The sequence below is a fragment of the Gorilla gorilla genome, chromosome 18 (genome assembly GCF_029281585.2).
Source record: "Gorilla gorilla gorilla isolate KB3781 chromosome 18, NHGRI_mGorGor1-v2.1_pri, whole genome shotgun sequence".
NCBI classification, from domain to species: Eukaryota; Metazoa; Chordata; class Mammalia; order Primates; family Hominidae; genus Gorilla; species Gorilla gorilla.
Genome location: NC_073242.2, coordinates 118,112,165 through 118,135,165, shown reverse-complemented (window position 1 = coordinate 118,135,165; position 23,001 = coordinate 118,112,165). Strand labels below are relative to the sequence as shown.

The 23,001-nt window shown below is 50.5% G+C and overlaps 2 long non-coding RNA genes across 2 annotated transcripts; one reads left to right on the top strand and one right to left on the bottom strand.

The window, feature by feature from the left end:
- Window positions 1-8,997: 8,997 nt before the first annotated feature.
- Window positions 8,998-9,518, bottom strand: LOC134757526 (uncharacterized). Its single transcript, XR_010131611.1, has 2 exons — window positions 9,379-9,518; window positions 8,998-9,070 (listed from the first exon to the last, which is right to left on the bottom strand). It is a non-coding gene; the product is annotated as an uncharacterized lncRNA (long non-coding RNA).
- Window positions 9,519-9,699: 181 nt separating this feature from the next.
- On the top strand, window positions 9,700-15,502 carry LOC115931083 (uncharacterized). The gene is made up of 2 exons (XR_004067649.3): window positions 9,700-9,843; window positions 14,602-15,502. It is a non-coding gene; the product is annotated as an uncharacterized lncRNA (long non-coding RNA).
- Window positions 15,503-23,001: the final 7,499 nt, after the last annotated feature.

The window sequence follows — 23,001 nt, the reverse complement described above, 5'->3', positions numbered from 1 at the left end:
CCCGGGCGCGCCACCTGCTGGACGGCAAGGGCAGCACACCCGGTGGGAGCCGTCTCCAAAAAGCCCCAGGTGCTCAGCCTGGCCCTGCATGACCCACTCCCTCAGGCAAAAAAGGCCAGGAGCCTCATTCCTCCCAGACCCCGTGGCACAAGTGGCCCCATGCCCTGTGACAGGCAGGGGCCGAAGGGGGAGTCAGGACCTGGGCAGTGGCCCAGGAAGGACATCTGCATCCGGGGAGCCTTGAAACCTCGTCCTTGGCACGCTCACACTCACACTCATCATCGCACACGACGCACACTCAGACACACACAAGCATTGTCACACACCCACACAAACACATCTTTCACATACACGCTGGCACACGTACACGGCCACACGATCACACATCCATGCATGCACACTGCCACGTGCTCACACATACGTGCGTGCACACTGCCACAAACACACATCCACGCATGCACGCTGCCACACACTCACACATACGTGAATGCACAGTGCCACGTGCTCACACATAAGTGCACACACACTGCCACAAACACTCACACATCCATGCACGCACACTGCCACACGTTCACACATCCACGCATGCACATTGCCACACGCTCACACATATGTGCACACACACTGCCACAGTCACACATCCATGCATGCACCGTGCCACGTGCTCACACATCCATGCATGCACCGTGCCACGTGCTCACATATACGTGCATGCACACTGCCACAAACACATATCCACGCATGCACGCTGCCACACACTCACACATACGTGAATGCACAGTGCCACACGCTCACACATACGTGCATGCACACTGCCACACACATCCACGCATGCACGCTGCCACACACTCACACATACGTGAATGCACAGTGCCATGTGCTCACACATACGTGCACACACACTGCCACAAACACACATCCATGCACGCACACTGCCACACGTTCACACATCCACGCATGCACATTGCCACACGCTCACACATATGTGCACACACACTGCCACAGTCACACATCCATGCATGCACCGTGCCACGTGCTCACACATCCATGCATGCACCATGCCATGTGCTCACACATACGTGCACACACACTGCCACAAGCACCATGCTCTCCCCATGCAGTTCTCCCTGAGAAGGGGAGTGAGGAGCAGGAAGGAGCTCCCAAGCTCCCATGTAGCTCGTTTCCCGGGCATGGTTCCAGCCCTGTGTACACAGAGCTGTGCAGTATCCACCGTTCAGCCTTTCTGCCCTGACATTCTGCTTTGGACCTGAATCCACGTAGCCTTAATTCATTTCTTGTCATGGCTCCAGTGTCCCCTTGTGTGAATTTGCCATAATTTATTTATTCATTCTGTCAATGGATGCTTCCAGGTTGCCTGCTATCCTGGGCGACACTACTGTGAACCATAGAGGCTTGTGCTTAAAAGAAGGGCATCTGGCTGTGAGGCACACACACTGTCCACTGCATTGGCCATTGCATGCCGCCACCCTCTTTTCAGCAAAGTGCATGATGCCCGCTTCCCTTCCTCCGCTCCATCACCCGGGTGGCCAGGTTTTTAAAGTTTTGCCAATGTGCTGGGCGTGGACAAGCATCGTGATGTGGCTTTGACTTGCAATGTCTCAGCCAGCAAAGGCACTGGTTCTTCAGACACTTAGTAACCACAGGTTTTCTCTTCTCTGACTTGCTTGTGGCTCCGTTTGCCCGTCTTTCGTTCTTTCTCTTTCTTTCTTTCTTTCTTTCTTTCTTTCTTTCTTTCTTTCTTTCTTTCTCTCTTTCTTTTTGTTTCTTTCTATTTCTTTCTTTCTCTCTCTCTCTCTTTCTTTCTCTCTCTCTCTCTTTCTTTCCTCCTTTCTTTCTTAAGACAGAGTCTCACTCTGCTACCCAGACTGGAGTGCAGTGGCCGGATCTTGGCTGACTGCAACCTCTGCCTCCCAGGTTTAAGCAATTCTCCTGCCTCAGCCTCCTAAGTGGCTGGGATTACAGGCATGTGCCACTATACCCAGATAATTTTTGTATTTTTAGTAGAGATGGGGTTTCATCGTGTTGCTCACGCTGGTCTTGAACTCCTGAGCTCAGGCGATCTGCCCACCTTGCCCTCCCAACGTGCTGGGATTACAGGCGTGAACCGCTGCATCTGGCCTCCATCTTTCTATTTTCTTGCTTGTCTTTTATGTGTAGATTTTCAGAAGTTCTTTACAGAGTGTGGACACTTACTGTTAGTCCATTAGTTGCATTGCTGATAACTTCTAATCTGTGAGACTTGCATTTTCACTTTATTTACGACAATTATTTTAAACAGAAGTTTTAAAATTTTGACATCAAAGTCATCAGTATTTTCTCCTACAGTTTGTGCTTTGGAGATCTTGTTAAAGAAATCCTTCCCTGCCCCAAAGTCATAAAGATATTATAGTTTTTTTCCCAAATAACCTCAATGTGTTTTGCTTTCTGCAATTACAGCCCCCTTTGCTGTTAATAGCTGACTCTTCAGCAGAGGACTGTCTAGGACTGTGGGGTAGTTGGCACTCCCAGCCCCCTGCCCTCTCCCTGGTGCCTTCTCCCCTCTCTCCACCCCTATTTTCTCTTCCTTCCTCCCTCTGATCCACACGCCCCCCGCCCCCACGCTGGAGTGTGGCCCAACCCCATCCTCCCCAGCACTTCCTCCCAGCTCGGCTCCAGCCTACACCATGGTCAACAAGAGCATGGCCTGCAGACACCGGCCCCAGCCCACAGGAAAGGCAGGGTGGCTTCAGATTGGAATTCCTGCTCTGTCTGCTACAGTAGGAAGGGGGCACTTGCAGGCAGAAAGCCCTGGGTCTGAGCCCAGCTCCATTGCTTGCCTACAGTGTGATCTTGGCCACGTTTCTTAGCCTGCCACCAATGTGTGCCACAAAACATGCCACCACCCACTCCAAATGCCCTGCCCCATGAATGCCACAAAACATGCCACCATGCCCACTCCAAATGTTCTGCCCCATTCCAGCCACAGAACGTGCCACCGTGCTCACTCCAAACACCCTGCCCCATGCCTGCCACATCATAAGGAACCAAAATCACCAGGGATCCTGCGTCCCATGTCTTCCATGGCCCTTCACATCCACGTCTGCCCCTGCCCACTCTGTTCTCTGCTCAAGGTGCTGACAGCAAAAGTAGACCCTGCTGCCCCCTGGCCTCTGGCTGGCTGTGGGGCGCCCTGGCATGAGATCAGCACAAAGCAGCAGCAGGAGGCTGGTGCTTGCCTCCCCAGAGCCCTTCAGTCCCTCCCCGAAGGTCACACCCTCTGCAACTCTGAACCCCATACACCTTCCCGTCCAGGTTCCAGGGCCACAGCCTTCCTCCCTCAGTCCCAGGGATGGCAGCTCTGCAGCCAGCTCCTGAGGGTCGCTGAGCCTGCTGTGGTCCCCACCTGCCCTCACCTGGTAACACACACCTCTATAAATCATCCCCTGGTGTGGTTCTGAAGCAAGCATGCCAGGCATTTCCTGACCGAGGGACCAAGACTGCCTTTCTCCTTCGGAGATCCCCGATCCCTACCAACCCAGAGAGAAATGCCCCAGGAAAGTGAGAAAGGCCTGGCAGCGGGCATCCTAGGAGGTCTCAGAGGCAGCTAATGCAGTGGCGGATGACGGCTGTGTGTGTACAGGCCGGATCACTGTGCTCCCCAATTTGGCTGTCGTAAAGACGGACGGACGTGGTCGGCACACTGGGGCAGCCTAGGAGGTCAGACCAGCCCTTCCCTGCCCTGAGTGCTGATGAAAGCAGTGAAATGGGGCGAGAGGAGGGGTGGGGGCGTGGGGCATGAGGGCCTGGCTTGCCAAAGTCTTCCCTAGCACTTCATCAAGGTTAAAGGGGGTAGCCTCTTCCCACTATCCCCCTGCCTGCTGGAAAGCTAGATTCCATCAGGGAACAAGGACAGTAGGAGAGAAGGTGCCGTAGCGGGAAGGGCCTGGCTCTGAAGTCCTACCTGCCCTCGCTGAGCTTCCCGCCATGCTGTTTCCTACTTGGGTGGCTTGGGCAGGTCCTTCAGCCTCTCTGAGGATTACACAAAAAGTGTCTGTGAAACATTCAGCCCACGCGAGCTCTCAGCCACCCTTAGCTTTCACAGCTGCAGTTGGGAGCATTCTTATGACTAACACAAAAAACAGAGCTAAACATGTTCTCTGGACACAAGAAAAAAATGCATCAATTTCAGTGTTAAATTAATGACCACTGACCTCTATGGCTTTGCTGGACAGAGGAGAACATCAAGGCCCAACAGAGGTGAGTGGCCGGCTAGGGCACTCAGTGGCAGCAGAAATGGTCCAGGAACACAGGCCTTTGGAATCTGTCCTTACCATGTCAGGGTGTGGCAGACACATTCCAGGGTGACCCTCAGGGAATCACACCCTGTGTGGTCCCCTTACCTTGAGAGTGAGCAGGGCCTGGAACGTGCTTTTGAACAACAGAAAGTGGCAAAGCGAGGGGCAGCTCCTGTGGGCACATTCCATTACGTTAACTCCATCTCAGCAGGCCAGAGTGAGGAGATCTCCTGCCAGCCTTGAGGAAGGAAATACCCACGTCGTGAAATGCCCTCAGATGGGGCCACACAGCAGGGGACAAAGGCAGCTCCCAGGGGACAGTCAGTCATGAAAACAGACCCTCAGCCCTGCAACCACAGGAAATACATTCTGCCAACAGCGTGGATGAACGCATAGCAGACTCTGCCCCAGTTGGGCCTGCAGATGAGAATGCAGCTCAGCAAACACCTCAAATACAGCTTCGGGAGACCCTGAGCACAGACCAGCTAAGCTGTGCCTGGATGCCTGACCCACAGAAATGGCAAGATCATAAATGTGTGTGTTTTGTGTTTTGGTTTGGTTTTTTGAGACAGGGTCTTGCCCTGTCACCCAGGCTGGAGTGCAATGGTGCAATCGTACCTCATTGCAGTCTTGACTTCCTGATCTCAAGCAATCCTCCCACCTCAGACTTCCAAATATCTGGGACCACAACCACAGGCACGCACCACCACACCCAGCTAATTATTTTTTTCTTGTAGAGACGAGAGGTCTTCCTATGTTGTGTGATTTCAAACTCCTTGGCTCAAGCCGTCCTCCTGCCTCAGCCTCCCAAAGTGCTAGGATTATAGGTGTGAGCCACCCCACCTGGCCGTGTGTTAAGTAGTTAAATTTGTAACACAGTGCAGCATAGGAAACCAATACACATAGGATCACTCTGTGTGCTCCCAAGCCAAGAGAAAACATCCCGTTCTTCCTACCAACAGCAGACACTCTGCTCCTAATCTCTCCTTTGCTCATGCACTGATTTGCCGAGCACCAAGGCTGTGGGCTGTCTCATCTAGGTGCCAGGTGTTATGGTCTTCTCTTTGATCTCATGGTGAGACCACCCCTGACTTCTAAACAGGCTTATGGCTGCACCCCACAGCCTCCCTCGAAGGTAGATATGGCCACATGATGAGGATGAGGATGAAAAGTGATGTGTGTACCTTCTGAGCCTCTCCCTGCACAGACTGGGGAGTCTCCCCCTCCCCTGCCCCTTCCTGCTGGCTGGAGTGCGGCCCACTCTCAGCTCTCTCTGGGAATTACCCTTAGCAGAAGAGAGCTGGCTTGCACAGAGGCACACCTACTCTGGGGGGCTATAGAGGCCAAGCCCCTCACTCCCACTTGGGACAACTGTGATGGCCCGTGGCAGCCTCAGAGCCCCGGCAGGAGCATCTCAGCCACCTCCTCCCTCTGTTGGTCCTGCCTCTCCCTGAGAGCATGCCCAGGTCCTTCCTGTATGCAAATCTCCATCGCAGGCCTGCTTCCCGGGACCCTGCCCTGCAGCATGTGGACAAGGACCATCCCGGGACCCTGCCCTGCAGCACGTGGACAAGGACCACACACAAGGGGAATTGTGGAATGACAAATGAGAAGGTGCCCGGGCCACACCAGCTCGACCTTGGTGTGAGAGACTAAGACAGAAATCACCTTCCACCTCTGGCAGTCTCTGCCACTCTGATTGTCTTTGTTAGAGCACCCAAACCAATACTCTCGTTAATATCCCAGGTTAATGATGCATGGGCGTTCAGCGTGGATGGAGTCCCGACCATCCTGGGGCACCTATAAAAATCCCTCCACACAGAAAACTGTGCCTTTCCAGGCTGAGTCCACTCGGATAGGGAGTGCTTCCTTAGTCTGTTTTCTGTTGTTGATAACAGAATACCTGAAACTGGGCAATTTATAAAGAAAGGGAATTAATTTCTTACAGTTATGGAGGCCCCAAGTGGCACAGGGCATCCCGTAGTGTGAAGGCTGACTGCTCACTCAGGTCTTTCTTCTTCTTCTTATGAAGCCACCAGTCCCACTCCCGTGATAACTGACGCACTCCTGGGATAACCATTAACCCATTAACCCGTTCATCCGTGAGCCCACCAATGTTAACCCGTTCATCCGTGAGTCCACCAATGGATTCATCTACTGATGATGGCAGAGCCCTCTCGACTCAACCACTTCCTCAAGGCCTCACCTCTCAATGCTGCCACTGTAGGGATTCGATTTCAGAATGGGCTTCGGAGAGGACAAACATTCAAACCCTAGCACGTCCCTTTCTCTGATTTGCAGAAAGACACCTCATACCCTGGCCAAGCCCCCACTTCGTGGGCTCGAAGACCCACAAGGGAGAAGGCAGTGAGGACCCCTTCCTGCCCACAGGAAGCTCGGCACAGACTTGGGAATGCAAATGAGGTTGGTCACCGCATGAATGGGTGGCCCACAAAGAGTAGGAAATCCTTATAAGGAACTTCCTACACAGCCGCGTCTTGGCTGAGAAACATGCGACTCACACGGAACCATGCGGTGCCTGCCTGAGTGTAAGGTTCCATTTTCAGGATGATTTTCGGACCACACGCGGCAGCTCCATGTGGGAAGCGGCAGAAAGGGGCTCCAGAGGCCGTCAGGAGGCCTCAGATTGTGGAATCTGTGCCAGCACCTTCAAGGGCTCTGCTTATGGGAAAGACCTGAAACTTCATGGATCAAACGTTGGAAACATATTAAAAGTTTATTACACCAATACACATATTTTGTGCTGAATGCACAAACAGAGAAATAAAACTTGTTGATGAGCAGAGTGCTCTCTGCAGTGCTTCTCAGCGCACCTCAAGGTCAGGAGGCGCAGTGAGGTAGGTCGTGTCATTTCTGAGGAAGCAGCAGCAGGGCCGTGAGCACGTAGGGGCCACCAGCTGCCTCCAGCTGCCTCCAGCTGCAGGGGCCCTCGGCTCTCTCCTGCCCAGTGCTACACCCCTGGAGGAAACGCGCTGGGGTGCACGCACCTGGGACTCCTTGGTCTAGCCAGGGCCTGGTTCATGGAAGCGCTGAATAAATGGGTGATAATTTTGCTCTTGGATTGTCCCTAAGCCAGGGCAGCTCCCCGTCTGAACCAGTTTTAACAGAATCCATTGGAAATGTATGTTGAATAACCTCAGGGCCCCTGCTGGATCCCTGGATCCCTTTTTACCATTTTTGTGCGCTCCAAACCTTTGGAGTGTTTATACCTCCAACAGCCAGCACCAGCAGCTGCTTAAAGCAGTGGTTCCCAAACTTCTTGGCACCAGGGACTGGTTTCATGGAAGACAATTTTTCCATGGACCAGGCAGGGTGAATGGTTTCAGGACGATTCAACGTATTACACTTACCGTGCACTTTATTTCTATTATTATTACATTGTAATATCTAATGAAATAATTATACAACTCACTATAACGTAGAATCAGTGGGAGCCCTGAGCTTGCTTTCCTGCAACTGGACAATCCCATCTGGGTATGATGGGAGACAGTGACAGATCATCCGACACGAGTTTCTCATAAGGAGTGCACAACCTAGATTCCTTGAATGACAGTTCACAATAGGGTTCGCGTTCCTAGGAGAATCTAATGCTGCAGCTGATCTGACAGGAGGGGGAGCTCAGGCCGTAATACTAGCGATGGGGAGCAGCTGTAAATACAGAGGAAGCTTCACTCACTCACCTGCTACTCATCTCCTGCTGTGCAACCGAGTTCCTAACAGGCCACGAACCAGTACCAGCCATATTTCAAAGGCTCAAAAGCCACAAGGGACTAGTGGTCACCATACCGGACAATGCAGATCTAGAACATTCCATCAGTGCAGGAAGCTTTATTGGGCAACTCTGGTCTGGAGTGTAAGCTTCATACCGGAAGGGAAGTGTGTCCGTGCTGGTCACTGCCGTGTGACAGATCATCATGCATTAGATTCTCATAAGGAGTGTGCAACCTAGATCCCTTGCATATGCAGCTCACGATAGGGTCCACGCTCCTATGAGAATCTAAGGCCACCACTGATCTGACAGGAGGCGGATCTCAGGTGTTAACGTGAGCCGTGGGCAGCAGCTGTAAATACAGGTGAAGCTTTGCTCACTCACCTGCTGCTCACCTTCTGCCGTGGCCCGGGGGTTGGAGACCTCTGGTTTAGAGGGTGGCCTGTGGGCTCTCTGAAGCCGCTTCACCCTCACGCACGGAAATGCCTGGGAATTTAGACCTCCCTAGACCACACTTACCCAAAGACAGGTGGGTTCTGGGTGGGGGTGTATGAAGCCCTCAGCTCCCTGGTCTCAGGCTGGGACATCCCTGGGTGTGATTGACCCTCCACAGTTCCCCTGTGGGGTCGGGCACGCCCCGCCCACCCCAGCTCCTTCAGGCTGCAGAAGGACTGTGCCCACATAGCACCCTGCCCAGCTTCCTTCCTTTTCCAGTCCAGCTTCCCACCCCCAACCTGTGTCCCCAGGGAGTACTCCCTGAATAGTCGCTGCAAACACATCCTCATCCTAGGGGCTGCGTCTGGGCAACTGCTCCTAGGGAAAAGGTCTGGTTACGCAAGCAGATTCCTTGGCACACCGACCCACAGGAGGGAACCCACGCTGTGCCGCCGTAAAAGAAAAAAAATAAAGAAGCGGCGAATTTGGTGACAGCTTTGGAAAATAGTATTTAGTGAGAAAAGCAAGGTGCAGAAGCCTGGGCTGTGGTATCTTTATTTTCTGAGCGGGGAAAGATAAAAGTGGACCGTATCTTCTATTTGCTGCCTCCCTAAAGAAAACAAGCCGGAAATACAAGAAGCCAATGAAAGCGGACACATAGGGCGCCAGAGCGGGGTAAGGGTTCCCAGGCTCTCTGTATGTTTGGATTATTGAGTCATGTGGATTTGCACAGATCCCAAAACCAAAACACAGATCCCTAGGCCCCGCCGTCCGGGAGTCTGACGCAGCTGCTCTGCGGTGAGGAGACGGAGGCTGTGTTCCCGAGAGGTTCCAAGGGGGACAGTTGCACCGCCAGTCTTGGGGACGTTGTTCTAGATGATTTCTTTGAGAGGTCTGAAACAAAACCGAACCACTCACCAGCAGCGCTGTCTTCCTGGATGCAGCCAGCCCTGCTGGAAACGGGTGGGAAGGCTGTCTTCTTCACTCCCGGGGGCCTCTGACGGTGGGTGTGAGTCAGGGGCTCCTAGGAGAAATCGACCGCCCTTGCCGGCCTCCACGGGCCCTGGAAAGCCAGAGAGCCTGGCGCTCCTGCCACATCCCCATTGCCATGGCAACGGCAGTCACAATGGTTTCTGTGGAGTTCGGATCTATAAATAATTTCTAGATCAGTCTTGGCGAGGTGGATGGGGTGGGCACTGAGGGGAGGTTCCTGGTGGCCGGCGGGACAGGCCACTGTCCACAGGCCATGCCAGGCCTGGGGCAGCGAGGTCACAGCCTCCTGGGTCAGATGCTGTGCCCTGGCCAGTCGGCAGGAGTGGCCTCGGCAGGCTCCGCAGCAGTTTCTGCCCCAGAGACCGTGCGTGGGACAGTTCCATCTCATCTGTGAGTCCCGGAGATGTGTGGACCCAGGGTGGCTGCACAGGACCCAGGGTGGCTGGGTAGAGGGGCTGTAAAAAAATCCCTGCTGGTGATCTGGGGACTGAGGGAGGCTCAGGGGTGGGATTTGATCACCACCGTTTCTAGGCACTCAGGAGGGCCCTGTTCAGTGTCTCAGCGTTGCTGGGTGGACCCTGGTGGGGTGACAACAGGATCTGAGTGTTTGGACTCCATTCTCTCTGCTTCCTCTGTCCACGTTTTAGGGATGCCCTATTCAATGAGCCCTCTCTCTCTCTCTTCCTTTTTTTTTTTTTCTTTTTCTAGCAGTGTTTCCAGGGAAGGGCTCATATTCCCCATACTAGGGGCTGAGAGGGTGGATGCTTCTGGGTAAATCATTTGAAAATCAAGCAGATCCAACACCTTTGCTGTCTCTGATTAGAGTGAGCTTGCTGAGAGGGGCCCCCAAAGGGCCCCTGAATGGCTATGTGCTGCCTGGCGTTAGGAGTGAGAGGCATGGCCCTGACACTGGGAGGGCAGGCATGTGAGCAAGTGCAGCCTACAAGGAGGCAATTTAACCACAGCCCCGACACTGACAATGGCAAATCCTCCTGCGCAGCAGTTCTCCTCCGAGGATTCTTCCTGAGTGAGGCACTGGCATAGGGGCACAAAGGCATATATGTGCCAAAGGCATGACCCACGCCACGCGTTGATTACAGCAGAGACTGAGAGCAGCCTCGTGCCTGTTGCTGGAGAGGAGTGGAGAAGGACAACCTAGTCCCATGCACTGAGAGCTCTTGTGCAGTCAGCAAAAAGAGTGGTGGCTCCATCCATGTGGACACAGAACAGCTTTCAAGAGAAATAAGAAGGGCTGGACGTGGCAGCTCATGCCTGTAATTCCAAGCACTTTGGGAGGCTGAGGCGGGCAGATCACCTGAGGTCAGGAGTTAGAGACAAGCCCAGCCAATGTGACAAAACCCTGTCTCTACTAAGAATACAAAAATTAGGTGGGTGTGGTGATGGGCACCTGTAATCCCAGCTACTTGGGTGGCTGAGACACGAGAATTGCTTGAACCCGGGAGGTGGAGGTTTGCAGTGAGCCGAGCTTGTGCCACTGCACTCCAGCCTGGAAGACAGAACAAGACTCTGTCTCAAAAGCAAAAAAAAAAAAAAAGAGAGAGAGAGAGAAATAAGAAGAACCAGAGGCACCCAGTGCATGGGCTGCTACTGTCTGTGTAGGAGGCCGAGTCATGTATCACACATGCACACCTAAGTGTGCACGAGCACATATGCACACACATAGCTGGAAAAAGGGGGTCTGGGACCCTGAAGATTTGGGGTGGAAGGAAGCTTCCTTTTCAGGACATCCTTTCCTGTAGTGTTTGGTTGTGGTTGTTTAACCATTTGCATATGTTAATTTTTCAATTAAAAATAGTTGAGCACGGTGTGGTAGCATGCACCTGTCATCCTAGCTACTCAAGAAGCTGAGGTGGGAGGATTGCTTGAGCCCAGGAGCTTGGGTCTAGCCTGGGCAACATAGCCAGACCCCATCTCCAAAACGAGTTTTAAAAGTAGGTGAGTGGAAGTTTGGAGAAAAAGGAAGGAAGAGGAAAGGAGGCAGGAGGAAGACAGAGAAACGTGTACCCCGCACTGCGGAGGCAGCAGGTCCTCACCTGAATCGCTCCCCGTTTCCCAGCTGCGTGGCTGTGGACAAGTCACTCGGCCTCCCTGCGACACCACTTTCCTGCCTGTGAAATGGACTCACGGATAAACCAATCTCACCAAGTTGTTGCCAGGATCAAATAAGTCAAAAATGAGAAAGGATTTAGGAAACTGCAACGGGCATTTTCCCTTGAAAATGGCCCATGGCTCTTGCACACACGCGTGTGCCAAACAGCTCAGATAATGATTTTCATTTATTCTAATCCTCAGGCTGCCTGAGCTGGGCTTCAGGGGTACGCTGCGGGAAGATCTGAGCACACAGGTCCCGCCGGGGTTCAGATCTGGAGACCCAGCAAGGGCTAATAAAACACAAACTAAATATTCCTCTGGCCTCCCCCACGGAGTGTTTTTCTCTGATTCCGGATCGGCCCTTGGGCTGTTAGAAAATTTCTTCTGGGGACAAAGGGCAAGCGGTGAATTTGTGTCCCCTACAGAGAGGAGGGCTGGAGTTGTGGTTCTCTCAGAAGCCACGTGAACCAGCAGCAGCTCTCAGGGGCGGCGGCGTCTGCCCTCAGCCACGCTGGAGTCCACCCCAACTGGCAAGTGGAGAAAAGGAAGGAAAAAATGAGTCAAAAGGAATTGGAAACTGTGTTGCTCACATTTATGAAATGAATGTAGGTCTCCAACATACGCTCTGGCCTGGAGCATTGCTGTCTCTGCGTTAGTAGCTGGGCATGGCTGTGTTGACAGTGGCGGAGGAGAACTCACAGCAGTGGTGAACGTCAAATGTCAAATGTCATTAGAAACCAAGAAGGGGGCAGATTTAAAAAGAAAAAAAGCAGGGAATGCATTCCACCTTTAAACAGAAGCCTTGGGCAGGGTATGACACTCGAATCTCATACTTCGAAATGTTTTTGCATCTTGAGGAAACCGTACAGGAACTTGACAGTGAGGAGCTATAGGGCTGCCTGGTCATTTGGATGTGGCCATGTTCACATAAACACTCAGTGCTCGTCAGCTGGAGTTTTGGATTCAGGGAGGTGGAAACAATTTAGACTTGGGGGTATTTGTGGTCAGCGGTTATAAGTGAGTCTCAGGGTTTTTCCCACAGTTGATGAAAACAGTTTCTTTGACATCAACAATACATATCTATTTTGAAACAGGGTCTTGCTCTGTCCCCCAGGCTGGAGTGCAGAGGTGCAATCATTACTTACTGGCATCTCCAACTTCGGGGCTCAAGGGATCCTCCTGCTGCAGCCTCCTGAGTAGCCGGGACCACAAGCGCATACCATTTCCCCTGGCTTATTTTTAAATTTTTTGTAGAGATGGGATCTCACTCTGTTGCCCAGGCTGGAATGCAGTGGCGTTATCTCAGCTCACTGCAGCCTCTGCGTCTGGGTTCAAGCAATTCTCCTGTCTCAGCCTCCCAAGTAGCTGGGATTACAGGTGTGTGCCACCACATCCAATTTTTTTTTTTTTTTTTTTTTTTGCATTTTTAGTAGAGGCAGGGTTTCACCATGTTGGCCAGGCTGGTCTCAAACTTCTGACGTCAAGTGATCCACCCGCCTTGGCCTCCCAAAGTGCTGGGATCACAGGTGTGACCCACTGCACCTGGCCTATATATATTTTTAATGCAGCCATTGGGCTCCTTCACCAGGGCTGATCCAGTTAATCTGGGACGAGGCTCAGGAAGCTCCATTTTAAGAGTGACACAAGTGACGGGGATGCATGCCAATGTCAGAGAACCCCAGGCTGGAATAGGGGGACCCCAAACCCCAAAGGGCATGCAGGACAATCCACTGGAAGTGTTGGAGAAAGCTATTATCACTTCAGCTTCAATTTATCTCATCCTTTTACATTTTCTCTTTTCGCATTTTATAATGTGCATGAAAGTCAGCTGCAGAGCCCAAATGTATGTTTTATAAATAATGATGATAAAAGCCAACTCCTGCACTGCCGCTGTGCCACAGCCCTGTTCTAAGCCTTGTAAGCATATTCACTCATTTACTCCTCAGGACTCTGGGAGATATTATTACCGTCTGCTATGAATTGTGTGCCCCTAAAATTCATATGTTGAAGCCCTCACCCCCAGTATGACTGTTTGCAATAAGGAAGTGATTAAAGTTTGCCGAGGCCGTGAGGGCAAAACCCAGATAAAGTAGGGATTAGTATCTGTATTAGCATGTTGTCACACTGTTATAAAGATATATCCAAGACTGGGTAACTTATAAAGGAAAGAGGTTTAATTGACTCACAGTTCCACATGGCTGGGGAGGCCTCAGGAAACTTACAATCACGGAGGAAGGCGAAGAGGAAGCAAGGATCTTCTTCACAAGGCGGTAGGAGAGAGAAGAGCAAGAGAGAGCAGGGAAAACTGCCTTATAAAACCACGAGATCTCGTGGGAACTCCCACTGTCACAAGAACACCGCACGGGAAACCACCCACATGATCCAATCACGTCCCACCCAGTCCCTCCCTCAACACTTGGGGATTAAATTCAAGATGAGATTTGGGTGAGGACACAGAGCCAAACCATATCTGCATCCTTGAGGCAGGAGAATAGGGTCTGGAGGCAGGGAACCTAAGGCTCTTTCACGCTGATTTCCTAGAACTAAATTGAAAGGAGAACCCTAACTTTCCACATCTAAGTAACAAAAGGACCAGAGGCTACCCCTTTGCAAACCCCTACCTTTTCTGCCAGGCAGATGGGAAATTGAAAGTACCTCTGATTGGTCGCTTTTTGCAACCAAGCAGACGTTTGTATTGGAATGTAACTTTGTAACTTCACTTCAGCCTCTGATAGTGAGCTTTCCACAACCAATCAGATGTTTGCATAGGAGTGTGAGCTTTGTAACTTCACTTGACCAATCAGACTGATTGCAGGCCGCCACTTCATTTACATGGGGCGAACACCAAGTGGCCACTGGGAAACCTCTAGGGGGTATTTGGACCCGAGGAGATACCATATCTGGGGCCCTTGAGCCCCTATGCTGGGGCTTACTTTCACCCTGTGGAGTGTACTTTCATTTTCAATAAATCTCTGCTGTTGTTGCTTCATTCCTTTCTTGATTTGTTTGCACATTTTGTCCATTTATTTGTTCAAGATTCCAAGAACCTGGACACCTTCCACCGGTAACATTCTCATCAGAGGGACATCAGAGCACATTCTCTCTCTCTCTCCCTCCCTCGTAAGGACCTAGGAAAAGGTGGCCAACTACGAGGCAGAAGAAAGCTTCATCAGAACCTGACCCTGTTGGCTCCCTGATCTTGGACTTCCGTCTCTGGAACTGTGAAGTCTAAACCACTCAGTCTATGGCATCTGTGTTATGGCAGCAGGAGCTGAGACATCCTGCATCATGCAGATGAGGAAACAGAGGTGCAGAGAGGTGAAGCAGATTGGCCGAGTTAGAACAATGAGAAGGCAGGAGAGCTGGGATTTGAATTGAGGTAGTTTGGCTGCGGGTCCAGGCTTTTAATCATGTATTTGGGGCATGCTCCTTTAAAACTAGCAAACAAAAACTCCTAGAGGAATGTGTTTGAAGAAGTCTGGAAACGCCTGAGTTGGAAGGAAAGGGTGTGAGAGTCTATGGTAGACAGAATAGTGACCCCCAAAGATGTCCATATCTTAACCCCCAGAACTTGTGGATATCTACCTTGCCAAGTAAATTACCAAGTAATTTACCTTACTTGGCAGAAGAAACTTTGCAGATGTGGTTTAAAAATCTTGAGCATCGGGGGGTGGTTATCTGGGATTATCCTGGTGGCCCCAATGTCATCACAGGGATCCTGGTGACAGGGAGGCAGAAGTCAGCAAGGAGAGAAGATGCCATCCTGCTGGCTTGGAAGACAGAGGAGGGGCCATGAGCCAAGGAATGCAGGCAGCCTCCAGGAAATGCAGAAGGCAAGCAGACAGATTCTCCCCTGGAGTGTCCAGAAGGAGAAGGCCCGTTTCAGACTTCAGAACTCCTGAACTTTAAGATAATAAATGTGTCGTGTTTTAAGCCACTAGTTTGTGGTAATTTGTTGCAACATCGATAGGGGAAAAATGCAGATTTGGAGGGCAGATGACTGGGGGGATGATGTGGTTGGGGGGAAAGTGATTCTCGGTTTGGAGCTGAAGTAAGGTGGCCTGTATACAGGTTCCTTTGCAATGTGACTTAGCAAATCTGCAAAGGGCTTTGTGATATTGTGATATAATAAGAAACATATATTTGGTCTCCATCCTGGTTCTGGACACAGAGCTCCTAAAATCCTCAGAATTCCCTGAGCAATAAGGGTGGGAAGATCATCTTTGGTTATTCATAATGACAACTCTCTTTGTCCATTTGTGTTGCCGTAAAGGAATACTTGAGGCTGGATAATTTATATAGAAAAGAGGTTTATCTGGCTTACAGTTCTGCAGGCTGTATGGGAAGCAGGGCACCAGCATCTGCATCTGGTGAGGACCTCGGGAAGCATCCACTCAGGGCAGAAGGTGAAAAGGAGCAGGTGTCATGTGGAGAGGAGAGAGGCAAGCGGGGGAAGCTGCCAGGCTTTTTAAATGATCAGCTCTCTCAGGAACTGCTAGAGCGACAGCTCTTGAGAACTCACTCATTACTGCATGGACAGCACCAAGACATTCATGAGGCATCCACCCCCATGACCCAAACACCCCCCAACCAGGCTCCAGTCCCAATGCTGGGGGTCAAAGTTCAATATGAGATTTGGAGGGGACAAATATCCAAACCATTATTAGTAACTACATCTGAGTTTATGCTAATGAGGTGACTCTTGGAGGATGGGGGCTGGTTGCCAGAGGAGGGTTAGAACTTCAGTCCCCCTGCTCCCCAACCCCAACCTCCAGGGAGGGGAGAGGGGCTGGAGATCGACTTAATCCTCAATGGCTGATGATGTCATCAATCATACCTGTCTAATGAGATCTCCAAAACACCTGTCAATGACTGGAAGGGGGTTTCAAAGAGCTTCTGGGTGGGGTTAGTGAACACATCAAGGTGCAGGGAGGGCAGTGCATCTGGAGAGGGCATGGAAGCTCTGCACCCCTCCTGCGCCTCCCTTACTTACCCCGTCTATTCCACCCCGTCCATCCCACCCTGTCCATAACTTGGCTGTTCCTGAGTCATATCCTTTGTAATAAACCAGTAAAAATAAGCAAAGTGTTTCCCTGAGTTCTGTAAGTCATTCTTGCCAATTTTTTGTTTGTTTGTTTGAGGCAAAGTCTTGCTCTGTCACCCAGGCTGGAGTGCAGTGGCTCCATCTTGGCTCACTGCAGCCTCTGCCTCCCAGGTTCAAGCAATTATCCTGCCTCAGTCTCCTGAGTAGCTGGCACAACAGACATGCACCACCATGCCTGGCTAATTTTTGTATTTTTAGTAGAGACGGGGTTTCACCCGTCTCTGATCTTAAACTCCTGACCTCATGTGATCTGCCTGTTTCAGCCTCTCAAAGTGCTGGAATTACAGGCATGAGCCACTGTGCCCAGTTTTGCCAATTATTGAATCTGAGGAGGGGGTCATGGGAACCCCTAAATCAGCTATAAATCATAGCTGATCAGTCTGGAGGGAGGCCCAGACTCTCAGTTAGCATCTGAAGTGGAGGCCGTCCTGTGGGACTGAGTCCCTAAATCATGGGATCTGATGCTAACTCCAGGTAGTGTTGGCATTGAGTTGAACTGTAAGACACCCAGCTATGTCAGAAAGTTGGAAGGTTTGTTGGTGTGGGGAACCCCTATGCTGCCATTTGTTGTCAGAAGCGAAATGCTGCATATAGAAGGAATATTTTTTCCTTTCTAAGCTTTGACAAATATATAGAATGTGGCAAAAGCAATGTTGTGTGACTTCAGAACCTCAGTCCCAAGAGAACGTGCTGTTACCACTCTCAGCCTTGATGGAATGCTGTGAAGATATCCAGGCTGCCTATGGGAGGATGAGATGCCATGTGGAACAGAGGAGCTCTATCTGAGCAGAGCCAGCAACCAGCATGACCACCAGGCCTGTGAGAGAAGCTTCTTAGACCATGCAGCTCCATTAGCCACCAGATGACTGCAGCCACACAGGTGATCCCAAGTGAGACCAGCAGAAGAACCACCCAGCAGAGCCCAACCCAAACTGTCCTGCCTAAGGATACATATATGATAGAGCTGGATCCCATTGCTTCAGAAACAGAGGTGGGTGAACACCTGACAGATTACCTTCTAGCTTTTTCTCCTCTCATCACTTTCCTTACCTCCTACCAATTCCAGTAACAGCAAAAGCAGTGAACATTGGTTCAACATCAGTTATCCTCACAACCACCCTTGGACATGGTCAGTTGTGTTATCATTTTACAGATAAGGAAACTGGAGCCAAGAGAGCTTAATGGACCTGCCCAAGATCACTCAGCAGGCAAGCAGAGGGAGTGGGATCAGGACCCCATTTTATCTAATGCCAGAGTCACCATTATTGTGGCTTTTGCTATCATGCTGCATTCACTCATTCTTTCAAGACCAATTTATGGAGTCTTTTATGTCTGGTGCTTGGGATGGAAAGATGAACAAAAGAGATGTGGTCCCTTTGTCAATAGCTATCTAATGAAGAATCACAAATCATGATCGTCACTGGGCTTTGTGTTGGCTTCAGTGATGAATTTAGGGTGCCTATGAAAGTGGCCATTTGTTCCAAGTATAAATTATGACTGTGTTCAGCTGTGAGTCACAGGAGCCCTCTTCCAGTGGCTTATACAACTAAGGATGGAATTTTTCACATAAGAAGACTGAAGAGGGAGGCCAAGGTGGGTGGATCACCTGAGGTCAGAAGTTTAAGACCAATCTGACCAACATGGAGAAAGCCCGTCTCTACTAAAAATACAAAATTAGCCCAGCATGGTGTCACATGCCTGTAATCCCAGCTACTCTGGAGGCTGAGGCAGGAGAATCACTTGAACCTGGGAGGCAGAGGTTGCAGTGAACCGAGATTGCGCCATTGCACTCCAGCCTGGGCAACAAGAGCAAAACTCCATTTCGAAAACAAAAATGACTGAAGATAAGCAGTCCAGGGCCGATGTTGCAGGTCATGAAGTCATATGTGCAGTTGGTGTGCCTCACCCCTGTCATGGGATCAACAGCCCCAGGACAAGAAGGGGCTTGGCTTGTCAGCTTCAGCTAGGCACAAACTCCAGATGAACTGCTTTAGTCACTTGCCCAGCCCTGGACCAACCACTGTGGCTGGAGAGGCGGTGTATGGTGTCTGGCCCAGCCTGGGTCATAGGTATCCTCTACTGGAAAGAGAATGGGGTTTGTCATCAAATGAGGGGAAGTGGAGAGGAATGGCAGGCTGTGTTTCCCAACATGGTTGCAATGATCTCTTTCTTCCTACACACTCTTCTTACCATGGAATTTTTGCCTCTTCTCCCATCAAAAACTGGGTTCTAGGTTTCTGTTCCTTGAATCCTGGTGGACTTGGGACAATGGTCAGAGTGATGTCTAAGGCTGGGTGGTAAAAGATAAATCAACTTCCACCTGGTTCTCTTGGGATGCTTCCTCTTGGAAGCTGACCACCGTGGAGAAGCCACAGTAGCTGTTTCAGCCAGTGCCCTAGTTGAGGCACTGGACCTGTGGGTGAGAGAGCCTTCAGAGACTCCAGCTCCCAAACATCAGGCCACCACCCTGAGGCTTCAAGCTGCTCCTGCCAAATCCACAGAGAGTGGGGATGAGCTGTCCCTGCCAAGCCCTGCTCGAATTACAGATTTGTTTATCTACTTTTTGAGACAGGGTCTCACTCTGTCACCTAGACTGAAGTGCAGTGGTGCAATCATGGCTCACTGCAGCCTCAAGCTCCTGGGCTCAGGCGAGTCTCCCACCTCAGCCTCTGAGTAGCAGGGACTACAGGCCCTCGCCACCACACCTAGCTAATATTTTTGAAAAGTTTTTGGAGGCCAGGCGCAGTGGCTCACGCCTATAATCCCAGCACTTTGGGAGGCCAAGGTGGGCAGATCATGAGGTCGGGAGATCGAGACCATCCTGGCTAATAAGGTGAAACCCCGTCTCCGCTAAAACTACAAAAAAAAAAAAAGAAAAGAAAAAAAATTAGCCAGGCGTGGTGGCGGGCGCCTGTAGTCCCAGCTACTCAGGAGGCTGAGGCAGGAGAATGGCGTGAACCCGGGAGGCGGAGCTTTCAGTGAGCCGAGATCGCGCCACTGCACTCCAGCCTGGGTGACAGAGCGAGACTCCGTCTCAAAAAAAAAAAAGTTTTTGGAGAGAGACAGGGTCTCACCATGTTGCCCAGACTGGTCTCAAGCTCTTGGGCTGAAGCAATCCTCTGGCCTCGGCCTCCCAACATGCTGGGATTAGAAGTGTGAGCTGTCATGCTGAGCCAAATTACAGATTTGTGACCATAATACATGATTGCTGTTATTTATTTATTTATTTTGAGACAGAGTCTCACTCTGTTGCCCAGGCTGGAGTGCAGTGGCACAATCTCCACTCACTGCAACCTCCGCTTCCCAGGTTCAAGCGATTCTCACGCCTCAGCCTCCCGGGTAGCTGGGAATTACAGGCACGCACCACCACGCCCAGCTAGTTTTAAAAATATTTTTAGTAGGGACAGGGCTTCATCATGTTGGCTAGGCTGGTCTCTAACTCCTGGCCTCAAGCAATCCACCTGCCTTCACCTCCCAAAGTGCTGGGTTTATAGGCATGAGCCACCATGTCCAGCTGATCACTGTTTTTTAGCCACTAGGTCTGGGGTTATTTGTTAGGCAGCAATAGACAACTAGAGCAAGAGATGGTGCACATGGGGCATGAGCAGAGGCTCTGTCCAACCAGACCCTTGCTCCTGGGGAGGTGGGAGGTGAGAAGGAGCAAGAGACAGATAGAGGCAGAATGAGGAAGGCTCAGAAACAGCTGATGTGCTACCTGCAAGGAAGGCCATCAGACGGGGGCATGTCTGTTCCCTGCAGCCATGAAGGAAACTAATCCTACCACTGGGTTGCATGCTAGCTTGATTACCAGGTCCAGTGGAGAGAGAAGCAAAAGACGTAGGGGGCCCACACCAGGAAGCCCCTGGTGCCCCACCCTGCCATGCCTCTCCTCCAACAAGGTGGAACTACAGACTGATGTCCAGGCTCAGCCTTGTCCCTGCTCACCATCCAATGCTGGCCTTGGGTAGAAGTCATCCTGGGGAGAAGTGGCCCCGGGATGGGCTCTGCTCTTGCTGACAGCACCCTGTGCCTCTGTGCGAGTAATACCCCTACGGCTTTGTCCCCTTGCCTCTGAGATCTGAGTTTTTAATAACTGGAAATTACCTTGCTAAACTCTGCTATCATTTCTAATATTTTTTTTTCTGCAGAAGTAAGTTTTAAATGTAGACATATCATCTGAGAATGATGAGAGTTTTGTTTCTTCCTTTCTGACCCTGATACGTTTATTCATTTTCCTTATCCTATGCTGGCACAGAAATACAATGTTGAAGATAAGCACTGTCATTCTCACCTTGTTTCTGAGTTTCTGAGTTTAAAGAAACTCATGTGCACCATTAAGAATGATGTTTACTGGCCAGGCGTGGTGGCTCACGCCTCTAATCCCAGCACTTTGGGAGGCCGAGGTGGGCAGATCACGACATCAGGAGATCGAGACCATCCTGGCTAACACAGTGAAACCCTGTCTCTACTAAAAATACAAAAAAACTAGCCAGGCATGGTGGCAGCCGCCTGTAGTTCCAGCTACTCGGGAGGCTGAGGCAGGAGAATGGCATGAACCCGGGTGGCGGAGCTTGCAGTGAGCCGAGATTGCACCACTGCACTCCAGCCTGGGTAAAACTGTGAGACTCCGTCTCAAAAAAAAGAATGATGTTTACTGTAACATTTGGTGGAGATGCTTTTACATATGAAGAGATATTTTTCATCATTTGCCAATAGTTTTTATGATAAAAGGATTTAAATTTTAGCCATTGCTCTTTCTGCATCTGTATGAACAATCACAGGATTTTCTCCTTTAACTTGTACTGTGATGAATGGCATTTATAGATTTTCTAATGTTAAGTCACCTTTACATTACTGGGATAAATGTATACTTGTCATCATATATTACTTCTTTATATGTCAATGGCTGGGTTTGCTAATATTTTGTGTATGATTTTTGTATCTATTTTCATGGATGACTTTCATCTATAATTTTCCTTTCTCACACCATTCTTGTCAGGTTTTTATATCAAGGTTATACTGGCCTCATAGAATGAGTTGGGAAATATTCCCTCTTTTTCTACTCCTTGGAAGAGTTTGTGTAAGACTGTCTGATACTTTAAATGTTTGATAGAACTCATCTGTAAAACTCACTGGGACTGGTGTTTTCTTTGTGGGAAGATTATTATTATCTTTTTTTGAGACAGAGTCTTGCTCTGTCACCCAGGCTGGAGTGCAGTGGTGCCATCTCACCTCACTGAAACCTCTGCCTCCCAGGTTCAGGCGATTCTCCAGCCTCAGCCTCCCAAGTAGCTGGGATTACAGGCGTGTGCCACCACGCCCAGCTAATTTTTTGTATTTTTAGTAGAGACAGGGTTTTGCCATGTTGGCCAGGCTGATCTCGAACTCCTGACCTCAGGTGATCCACCTGCCTCAGCCTCCCAAAGTGCTGGGATTACAAATGTAAGCCACCGCACCCCGCTATTTGTGTGAAGATTTTAAACTACTGTTCCATTTTATTCAAGGTTATAGGACTATTCAGACTTTCTTTCTCTTTTTGAGTCAGTTTTGGTAGATTATAAGTTTTCTAAGAATTTCTCCATTTCCCTGCCACTCCCTGAATTGGAAAAATCCTTGCCTGGCCTTACCTAGGGCATATTCCTTCCTTCTCATCTTTAGCTCATCTCTCAGAATTTACCCTCTTTGCAATCCTTTTTTTTTGAAAAATTCTCTTTGGAATCCTAATCTCTTCCTGCTCTTCCCTTCATATGTTGACATCCGGGTCAGGATTATGTGGGCTACAACTAACAGAGCATTGGATTAAAATTGATTAAAGAACAAGGTATTTTTGCTAGTTCATGAAAGCAGTCTAGGGGGTGGCAGTTCCAGGGCTGGCTCAGTGCCACTGAGAACCCAAGATCTTTCTTTCCGCCCTCACACCCTCTGCATAATTCACCTGCTTCTTAGGCCTCTCTCCATGTGGTCACATGATGGCTGCTGCAGCTCCAAGAGTCACTGTATGGACATGAAAACACCGAAGAAGAGGAGGCATCTCCTCCTTTGCACCACTTTTATTGGAAAGGAATGCTTTCCCCAGAAGTCCCCACACCCCATGTCCCATGCAGCAGACCTGCCTCCAGGTCCTGCTGGTGCAGCTGAGCTCCAAAGGAGATGGAGACAGTGAGGATGTGGAGCTCACAGATTCTGCAGCAGTGGCAGGCCTGCCGGCCAGGACCAAGATCACATGTCTGCTCTAGCACCCTTGGGCTTAACCCCTGAGCTGTCGTGCCTTACCCTCTCCTGATCTCTCTGGCCTGTTGCCACCAGGCAACTTAACAGAAAATACTAGAACC